This window comes from Chanos chanos, chromosome 4, assembly GCF_902362185.1.
Source record: "Chanos chanos chromosome 4, fChaCha1.1, whole genome shotgun sequence".
NCBI classification, from domain to species: domain Eukaryota; kingdom Metazoa; phylum Chordata; class Actinopteri; order Gonorynchiformes; family Chanidae; genus Chanos; species Chanos chanos.
In genome coordinates, this window is record NC_044498.1 from 43,049,855 (window position 1) to 43,061,071 (window position 11,217).

Genomic DNA, 11,217 nt, shown 5'->3' on the forward strand with positions numbered 1-11,217 from the left:
ATTAAGTAACACAGAGCGCTATTTGTGCGACGATACTTGTAACTAAATCAGAAACTAACCATCAGCGATCACAGAGAGGTGATGGCAGGAAGAATCAATCAACCAATCTGTCTTTCTGCATGCTACAATCTGGGCTGAGAAAGTTTAATGCCTAATGAAACTGTTTGAAACCAAATCAAGACAGTCATTCTCCAGAGAGGACAAGTTTAGATTATGTGCATTTATATGTTCTTTAATTATCACAGAGGTATCATTTTCATTCAGAGTATTTCACATGCATTGCATAAAATACACTTAGTAGAGCAAACAAAAACTAGTATCCCCAAAAGGTCAAATATCTATTGATATGACATATTAGTTTAGCTTGGGCAACAGAATGGTCATTTTAGGCTGTGGGGTTGAATATGTGAGAAACAGATCCCCACAGTTAATCTTTACCTCAGCATGAGACAAACCAGTGCTGTATATTTCTGCCCTAGTCTGTTCAATACATGGAGGGTTGTGTGGACAGCAGTGGCCAAAGAAGTGTGAGCTTTGGATGTCCTTTTTTTCTAGAACCGTATGCTTGATCATTTTCCGAGCTAACTTGGGCCCATCAGCATCCTGCCAAACAGTGTATTCGGACAAGGGTTCACCAGCAGTGAACTTTACCAACTTGCTTTCACCTGCTACTAGCAGAGACCCATTCATTCTGCTGGTCACTGGCAAGGAGTTGACAACCCCCAGGGCAAACTGCATGTTGGCCTCGAGAACCGGTTCCATCTGGTTACCTTGCCTGAGTTTCACTTTTTCCAGAAGGATATTCTCCAAGTTTAGACATGGGACCACTATTTCCAGTCTAGGAGACCAGAGTAAAACAAGATTAAAATTATTTCTTGGTTTATAATATGTGTTGTTTTTTTTTTTTGTTTTTTTTTGTGGTTTGGTGAATGTGTTTTTATTTTTGTTTGTTTGGTGCTTGTGGATAAGTGTCGGAATTTTTCTCTGAACCTGCTAGCTTTGAAGAGATTTCTTCCAGAGTTTATGCAGGGCATTTTGTAACATGTCAAAGCGTTTCACAACTTTTTGTGTACTTTAAAGAGGAACAATCATTAACTCAGCTGCTCAGTGGGGAATATGATTCTCATGATGCCGTTTTACTTACATATAAGTCATGTTGAAATATTTGGTCACAGATCCTTGTTCTTTTCTGAATTACTTCAATCTGCGAAGAAAAGAGCGCTTATGATCTACTTACGATTTTAAATGGATTAAAAACTCGGTCGTTCGTCGCGGTCCCACTCTTTCATGGTAACATTTATGAATGATTAACTTATCGTAGTAGCTCTGTGGTACAAACTGACTTGTGAGTTACTAAAATGCATCTCATAACGACATTCATAATGTAATGTATCCCTGCGAATATAACAGTTCCCATGTACCTCTCTTGTAAATGTAGAAACATTAGAGATCTCTAAGGTGTTCCCAGGCATCTTTTTTTATATCAGTGGAGAAATACATTGACAAACACAATAAGTTGAAGACCATATGTTTTGTCTAGTCATTTCATTAAAGTAAATATAGTCCGTACATTTCAAAACTTCCTATAGAAAAAGAGACACCATAATGCTGAGTAGCTTTAAATACATTGTAATGTTTTTCACCACACTTTTACCACAGTAACCGATTGATCACTCACCAGATTAGAGCAGGCTTTCTCAGGGAGTCAAACACAGGAATCCTTCCACTGTCTAACAGGAAGAACAAACTTATCAGCCTCATACTCAGGTCTTATTTATCTCCTTCCTCTCTCAGCAGAAAGGAGAAAATTTGTGGTTTTAAGGGTGGCTGTTATTGATTTCAGGAAGTAGGAGTACACCCACAGAGCTTGTTCTAATATGCGTTTAATGTTTTTTTTTTCTTTTTTTTTTTTTATGATGATACATTCAATACATAAGATTTATATAGGACATATTTGAAGACCAAAACATTTAAACCCAGTTTTTCTATAAAGAAATTTGCAGTAATGCATTCAAAAAGTAGATTTTTCAAATAGGTTTAAATGTAGGATACATGAAAGCTAGGAGTAAATGAATACCCTTCAGAAGTTCATTCCAAAACAAATTCAGTTCCTTGCTACAGAGGTATACTCATTCTATATTCCTCAAAAGAAAAGAAAAGAAAAGAAAAACTCTCATTACATAGTGAAAAGGTCTTTTCTCTTTTACTAACCAAGTAACATGACGAAAGCAGCAACAACCATCTCACAAGCTACAAAATGAATTTTGCGTTCCATGAGTTGAAACAAACCCTTAAAAATCTAAAAAAAAAAAAAAAAAAAAATCTCTTTGTATAACTTTGAGAAATATTTAATCTCTAAGATGTGATCTGATACAGAGAAATGATTTCACTGCAATGTTTTGATTAACACCACACCCAGTACAGCAGTGCTGACAAAATGCCTAATTCAATCACGCCAGTTGGAGCCTTCGGTCTGTCTGCTCAGTCATAGTCCCACAGGTCGATGTCTTGCACTTTCAGGCTGTGGGCGTGGCTCTGGGAGTCGCTGAAGATGAAATGCTGGGCGCTGTGGTAATCATGGCGACCGCTGATAAGCTCCAGCATCTGGCCGTCAGCTTGGAGCACCAGGCGGCTGTCGGCGGCTTGATACTGGCCGTGCTGGAGCAGCAGGTGTTGAAAGCAAACAAGCAGACCTGGGCTCATGATGCCATCACTCTCCAGCATGCTCTTCACCTCCAAAACCCTCTCCGGGCTCAAAGCCCGACCCAGGTTGACCCTGCGCCGTGGCTGCACGTCGATGCTGTTCTTTGGCTGCTGGCTGGTGCAGTAAGTGAGCTTCAGCTCACCGCATGTGATTCTAATTTCAACGTTGGCCACACCTGGCTCCTCTTCAGCGTGGCAATTGTTGTGGTCAGATTTTCCGTGGTTGATGCACAGAGCCCGTCTGGCCTGCTCAGCACAGCTCTCAAATTCATCGCGGCAACGGTGGCCAGCGAAATGGGCGTCAGCAATGCAGGAGGGGGTCAGACGGGCTCCCTGGATCTGGACTTTCTGGTGGAGCTCTGGTCCACCAGGGCCTAGACGGACGATGTAGTGGAGCGTGGGCGTTCCAGCGATGAAACGAACCAGCTGACGTTCACCCTCCACCAGAAGGGCTACATCCTTACGCTTGACCACAGGCATGGGCAGCACAATCTGGATAGCATGTTCTAGATTGTTTTTAAGGACAGAATCCAAAATCCCCTCCTGACGGAGCTTCACCTTGGCTGAGAGGAAGCACTCCAAATCAAGGCAGGGCACTGTGAAAAGTTTTCTAAGAGATAAACAAAAACCGAAACAAAAACATTTTACTATTTAATCATCACGTGATGATGTCCCCTAACATGTGACAATGAAGGAACAGATGCAGTGAAAGCCCTTTCTATTGATCTTGGCCTCCTGGCTGATCCTCCCTGTGATAAACTTGTTTTTTTCTTGGTCACAGAGAAAGGGGCAATGAACTACTTCTATTTGTGCTTCACCAAGTGTATCCTTCTTCACCTTCTGTCAGCAATGGTGAAGAAGGGTCTAGCAGTAGGAGGTGGAGGCAGGGATTTGTTTAGGGCCAGGATACCAGTGCCTGGAATGCCAAAGATTGTGTTTAGGCTAAGCCGAGTCAAAGACGGTTTTAAAAACAATGACTCACTCTCAACAGAACATGACTTAATAGTTTCCTCTCTTAGTAATTTCCTGATCCATGATGCAAATCCTTTGCAAAATGCTACAGTTACTCTATCACAAGTTATCTCAGTTCTCTGTGAGGTTATGGTAACTCTATCTGTACAGGATTAAAATGTATTTTGAATGCATTATTATGACTTGTCTCGTTTTAAAAAAGCAGTAAGTTAAGTTGTAGAGTTGACAGAGGAAAAAGTTGTATCTTTAATTTCACTTTGTATTGTATTGTATTGTAGTGATTGTATAGTAACACTGGATACTATCTGATCCTAAAAAGACAGAACAACTTCTATCATGTCTTTTTCATTAATGTTAAAATGGAAATATATTTTTGCTGAGGTTTGCATCCAGATGAAATGTTATGATTATTTATTGAAAAAAATATCTTTTAGAAGATGTTTTTTTTTTGCAGATACTTAAAAAACATAGATGTTTACATTTCATTTTAAGTAATCTAGACTGTTCCGCTCTGAGCCAGTGTTCCACCTATTTCAAGCCACATCTTTTAAGCAAAATATTGGGAAGAGCTTTAGATAACTGAAAAAAAGAAATCAAGCTTCAAATCAAACCAGTATATGAAAGTATCCCCTGGGGAAAGTAGTCAATGGTGAAAGTAAGAAATAATTTCAGACTTGACTGCTCGCGCCATTAATCTGTCAATTCTTCTGTGACTGAGCGACAAATAAAACTGTTGTATGAAGCAATGAGTTTGCGACATAATGAGAAACCTGTACAACATCCTGTGCAAATTGTGCAGATAAGTTGTTAGACATTCACTAAAAGTTCGGTATGATGTACAACACAACACTCACATTTGGTAGGTGTATGAATTTCTAGAACCATATAACGTGGAAACTGCTTTATATGCTTGCTAACACCAAGCAGTTATCTTTGCTAAATGGTTAAGTAAGACTTGTGGATGGTCTCAGGGGTAATGCTGTCTTTCCATATGTATGTGGTAATTTATACACTGTGGTATATAGCTCAAAAACATTAGCAAATGTACTAAGAATGTTTGACTCCTCTGAATTTATTAATGCTAAATTAATGATTAATTTTTCCTCCAGGAGGAAAGAGGAAGAGAAGAAAAATCATGCTACTTCATTGAAATAATCTCAAACGAGAAGGTTCCTGTTGTGCAGGCCAGATTCAAGTTCACCAACGGTCAGTGACATACAGTCACAACATGTCTTGTTGATGTTTTTGTCCCTCTCACATATATGCCTCTATTTTGAGTTGGGAAGTAGGACACCAATATTTTTCATAAACAGCAGACACATGATTTGATGCACGAAGTTGCCATCTTTAAACTTTGGATGTCAACAATATTACCTAAGCGAGGTGCTGTGACTTGACAGGTTATAAACAGGTTTCTTTTCCAGTCTCTGTCCTGGAAAGTTGATTTGATTGACAAATCAAATGGATCTTCATCGATAACGATACAGAAATGGTCTAGGCTACCGAAAGTCTCTTGCTCTGCCGTTCGCGTCTCTTCCTCAGCTTATTTTGTTTTCATTGCTGATGAAATACGTATGATAAAAATGCCCGTAAAAAATCCAGTCCCCGCAGAGCTGAGTTTATCTCTGTAAAGTCCAATTGTCATATGTGACAAGGAGCCCAGTACCGTAATGCTAACCCAAAATCTGACAAAAGCTATTTTAACCCCCTTTTTTTCAACTTTGATGCCTCTTTAACTCACTGGAGAGGTATGGTAAGAACATTTGTATCTGTCGTTTAGTCACAAGTCTAAGGTCAAGAGCAAAGAGCTCTGAATCTGTGTAGTTATACTAACCCTATAACTATCACCCTTAATGTGATGTCTCACACAGGTAGGTATGATTTAGCAGCGAACATCTGATCTATTGTAATAGTTACATAACTAGTGCAGATTAGCACGTACTCCAGTCTCCTCGAACAGCTTTTCCTGCTTTGTTCGCTTGTGTCCAATCATAACCCCAGCCTCTTGTACCTGCACAGAATACAGCCCCATTGCATAACACTGATGATTAGGCATAGACCTATTTCCTTTGTTGATGTTTTCTGTCACCTCCAGCATTCAGATTGTGTGTGTGTGTGTGTGTGTGTGTGTGTGTGTGTGTGTGTGTGTGTGTGTGTGTGTGTGTGTGTGTGTGGAATGATGAACTAGGGCACTGTTGTTTTGATAAACAGTTCCAATGTGAAAAATATTTCTTCTCTTTCTGTCTTTTGAGGCCCCTAAGAGTTAGCCATCTGAAGCACAGTAACAAAGACAGATTCCTCTGTGACAATGGCACAACAGAATGAGAGATGACATTGCAGACTGTCTTAAAGGTATTCTAGGTCATCTCTACTCAACAGTTCCTAAAGGCAACCTTGTCAAACTTCATCTAAAAGTGACTTAACAAATGGATTGAACCCTAGTGGTGTACCAAAACAAAAGTGACAACAAAAGAGGGGAAAGAACCGAACAAATGATCCTAAGAGTGGAATTCCTTGACATGTAGCTAAGGTGTACTGCTGTGAAATGAAATACCCCACTGCCTGTATTTTAGAACTGCTTTTTTTTTTTTTTTTTTAACAATAATTAATAAATTAATGATCAAAATCAGTTTCATTAAAAATTTCCAACTGTAGTAGGATGAAATGATATTTTGAAGGGTTTCATTGACCAGCATCAAGTGTTTTGCAAAAATCTATTGTTGAACAGATAAATGCGTGGTATTTCAAATAATACAAGAGTACAAAGAGTGACCACAGAAAACAACTTACATTTCACTCATGTTGAAGGTTGGAGTTTTCATTGGCAGTGTAACTCCTTTTAAATGGGTGTCTTTAGTGCCAGGTACAGGAGACATGGATACCCTAAGTGCTGGGCATGCTCTTTACTGCATTAATAACACTCAGCACCTGAAGTGATAACAGTCAGTAAGTGATCCATATTCACACTGAATTTTCATTTGCCATTCTCAATCTTTTTACATTCTCAATTCCTAGTCTTATGTTGTAATGCAACTATGTAATTCAGTTAGCAACAAATATTAAGTAATCACATTTCATTTCATCTAATCCAGTTTGGCTATATCTTTTGCAAAACCATACCATGCAACAATGATGATCCAGTAGAGAGTAATTGGAGTTGGACTCACCTGTGCTGACAAACGTCTTGCTATGTTATCCTACCAAAACTTGGTGCAACTTTATATAGCCACACAGAACCACTCCTCTCTTCTGGCTATTGTGTTTTCTGAGAATCTCATAGGATCAGTCCCACACGAGGGAGTGTTATTATGTGTTGTCACATTACACACTTCCCAGAATGATCAACAATGTTGTTCTTCATTTCAAAGTTTTTGATACAATTTTCTTCAGAATGACCTATTTTGTAATGTTTTCGATTGAAGCTTGCTTATGTCATGGTCACCTTCAACCATTTAAGGTAAAGATGAGCTTGGTTGTGTTTCAGGACACATCAGACGTAAACATGGCTAAAAAAAAATAGTTCTGATCAAAGTTATGTCATATTAATAACTTTTGAGAAATTTGGAATTAAGTGTATAAATATGGTCTCTTCAGGGATCAGTAAAACTGTGGGTTTCATGCCATATATCTGTGTTTGATTTATTCTGACTTTGTCTGACAATAGTGGGTTTTGTAATGGGTTTTGTAATTACTGCCCTCATCCCATTGACATGGACTGCTGTTTTCAGAACAGGTTTATGGACTGAGAGGTGAATTTTTGAAAACAGGGAGGCATGTGTATGTCAGGAACTGCTGATGATAAGCATGGTTACACACTCCACACAGCTGAAACCCCTCAGGTTACATGGCCCTGGCTATAACATATAATTTACTGATTCGGAAATGATCTCACCAGAAATGTATGTCAATATGTCACCACATACAGCAGCTACAAGCATCTGCTGACGCTGTGCCTGTGTTTGTCTGTATGTCTGCATGGATATAGATGTTGGAGTATGTGAGGGAGGTGGGTGGTGCCATTATTCAAAACCATAATGCAAGTGAATAGCCAGTTAATAAAGTATGTTATGGTTTCACCAGGACATCTGAATTCGCCCGTGAGGAAGTTTCAAGGTCACAAATTGTCTGACTATGAAGATATGGGAAAACCTTGAGGGATTTTGGGCAAAGACATGGTGACATTATGAACAAGATCAGGGAGATAAATGACTGACTCTATGAAAGAAAAAAACAAATGATGAGGCGGAGAAGAGAGAAAAATATGTATGTGGTAGATGAGCGAACCTGTGAAATACAGGGATGAGGAAGATGTGGGCAGATGGCTGTGAGGAGAGAGAGAGAGAGAGAGAGAGAGAGAGAGAGAGAGAGAGAGAGAGAGAAACAGAGTCAGAGTCAGAGACAGAGGGAGACAGAAAGAGAGAGCGAGAAGACCTGTGAGGTTTGGAACCAATTTGAAGACCTTATGATGCAAACCCGGTCCTCGGCAACAGACAGTTGCCATGGCAACAGCGATCTGCCAAAGTTCTGCGTTTGATGAATGACAGTTTCCCCTCGCTCTGCAGTCTGGCTCAAACGAGTCACACACGGAAGATTCCCGTGCCTGGAGGGCTGCTGCTGGGGAGAAGGGGAGGAGGGGGGCAGGCAGATATAAGGAGAGAATGAAAGATAGAAAGATTGAGAAAGACAGAGGGAGTCACATGGAGTTGGAGAGAGAGAGAGAGAGAGAGAGAGAAGGAGGAGGAGGAGGAGGAGGAGGAGAGGGCTGTCACTGAAGAGATATCATGTTTTTTTTCCCTGTATTTGTGATGACAATGTCATGATGCTTTCTTATATCATCTCACCCTGAACTGCCACCACCTAAGACACACACACACACACACTCACACACACACACACACACACACACACACACACACACACACACACACACACACACACACACACACTTATGCTCTGTCACATAGTCGGTCTCTCCTGTTGTCTGCCTCTCCTGCTCTGTCACTAACACTCACCGCTCACACACACACATGCACACAGCCCCACACACACACACACACACACACACACACACACACACACACACACACACACACACACAGGAACACACATACATAAATTCCTTTGTCTGGAGAGAACGGTGTCTAGCATTCAAATGGGGTAGGGCAACACTCTGTCTCAATGCTCAAGTGACATCAAATTGCATAACCTTTCTGTGTCTGTGGCATCATTGTTTGTTATGAGTGTATCTGGAAATGGTTCCATATCAAAACCTCTAGGCCTGCCTCATTAAACAGAGCCTTAACTCTCTCTTAAGAACACCCACCTACGAGTGACTGGACGGGTCCAGGTAGATGATATGCAGATGTCTTCACCACTGCTGAGGTCAAATAGCCACCACTGGTGATCCAGTGTGTGACACAAAAGGTTAATACTACACAGAAACGCAGCCATCTTTGAAGCTGTCTTGTTGCTCCCCTCCCCATCACTATTCCCTCAGGCGGAGAGCAGAAGTGATTAGCCACACGGTGTCAGAAAGCGCAAGAGCATAAAGACACGGCTCAAAGGAGAGAGAGGGATGAAGCCCGGGAGAGAGGGGGAGAACGAGGGCGGGGGGGGGGGGGGGGGAGGGGGGGGGTGAGGGGGGGGGGGGCGACATGAGTCTGACAGCGACACATTTGTATGGATGAACAGAGATGAGGAGGACTCTTTGCCCTCGAGTCATTATGGCAACAAAAACAACAACAACAACAGCAACAACAACAAACAAACAGGCAAGCGGCAGCAGCGGCAGCATCATTTAAAACCAGCGTTTTGTGCGGTGAGTATGTATTTGTTCCTATGCTCGAGTGAACAAGTTCACTCTATAAATATCTTTTTTTTTTTTTTTTAATCATGACTCTGGGTGTGAAGATGAGTGTTTGTAACGGTCATGCTTTTGCTGCATCTCTCTGTCCCTCCAGGGGATCCTAACCCTGCGCTGCCAGTAAATATTGTTTCCATAGCGATAATGGAGATGACAGAGAGGAAGTGTGGAGGTGACTGCTCGGGTGCCAGGAAGATTAATGGCCACTGTTTGGTGAAGCCAAAGAGCTTCCTGTGAGAGGGAGAGAGAGAGTGTATGTGTGTATCTCTGTGTGTGTCTATCTCAGCGCCAATGAGTGTGAGTGTACAAAGAGGAAGATAAGATGAAATACAGGAAAAGGAGGGTAATGAGAGAATTTTCTCTGTGGGAAAAAAAAGATCAAACAGGGATTTGCAGAGGCCTTAAAAATACCATTGCATCTGAACAACCCCAAGGACAGTAATATATATGAATGATCAAAAGAAAAAAAGAGCAGTGTGGTGTTCATTGAAAATAAAACCCTCTGTTACAAAGATAATAACTGATAGCAAAGCTGTCGCTAATGTCACAATAATTCACAAATATGCAAATATGACTGTCGAGTGTGTAATAAGAACTGTAGGACATTCCTTTATTTGTTATTACAGTCATCACAAAAAACATCACATGAAAATTGAATAAAATCAATCAAATTTTGAACAATATTCTATGTAAGAAACTTGGAAATAAGATATTATTATCTGCCAATTCCAGAAACCATTGTATTCCTCTCAAGATTTTTTTCTTTTATCTTCCACTGAAGACTGTTGATTTCTGAGATCTTTAAGATATCAAAGAAACAAAGAAAAACCTTTAGGGGAAATTCACAAACAACAAACATAAATCCCACAAAACTTTGTTATGAGGGTACTTCCATTTGTACCATGTCAAGGAGTGTCTAAGCCAATAGGAGATGGCAGCATAGGCTGACAGGAGGCCAACAGGTTGACAGTTCGGTGAGCCCAGCCCTGGAACCCCTGGAAACTTTCCTGATGGACAAAAAACCTATCCAGCGATAGCTATATGTGACAAAAATGTGATCCTTTGGCTCTTTATGGTTACTCAAATAATCATCTTCTTACCTTTCCTCTGTCCTTTGCAATGTTTGACAAGAGTCTTAATACATGAAAACTTAACAAAACAAAACATAAACGTATGGCTAACAGTCTGTCATCAAATGCTAAATCTCCTATTAGCATGTGATGCTATCGGAATCTGAATGAAGAAAGCTATTGACTGAGATGAGGTCCAGGTTAGGCCTTTTGTTTTGTATTGACCTATCACACGTTTTTTTTGGGGGGCGTGGGTCTGCATACGTACAGTTCTTCTGAAGGTCTTGGTCCCTCTTGGTTATAATGAGAGGTGAACAGTTGGACAAATGGAGGTGATCCCTAAATTCTGTGTCATCCCTTTACTATCAGCATCATCTCGACCTTTCCATGAAGTGGTAGCAGACATCCTCATTAGTCTAATCATCTCACCCTGTGGTGACATGGTTCAGTCTCTTCAAGATCAATTTATTTAGCCACGAGCACAAGCACAAAATCTATTAACACCTCAAAATAGGAAAAAAAAAAGAAGAAAAAAAAAGAAAGTAAGGCACTATATGGTAGTTTCTTAGAGAAACAAATGTGTCTTTTTCTCTTGTTTTTTTTTTTTCT

At 40.4% G+C, this 11,217-nt stretch overlaps 1 long non-coding RNA gene across 1 annotated transcript; it reads right to left on the reverse strand.

The window, feature by feature from the left end:
* Nucleotides 1–226: 226 nt before the first annotated feature.
* On the reverse strand, nt 227–1,755 carry LOC115810742 (uncharacterized). Its single transcript, XR_004025250.1, has 3 exons — nt 1,679–1,755; nt 1,145–1,204; nt 227–838 (listed from the first exon to the last, which is right to left on the reverse strand). It is a non-coding gene; the product is annotated as an uncharacterized LOC115810742 (long non-coding RNA).
* Between the last annotated feature and the right edge of the window lie 9,462 nt (nt 1,756–11,217).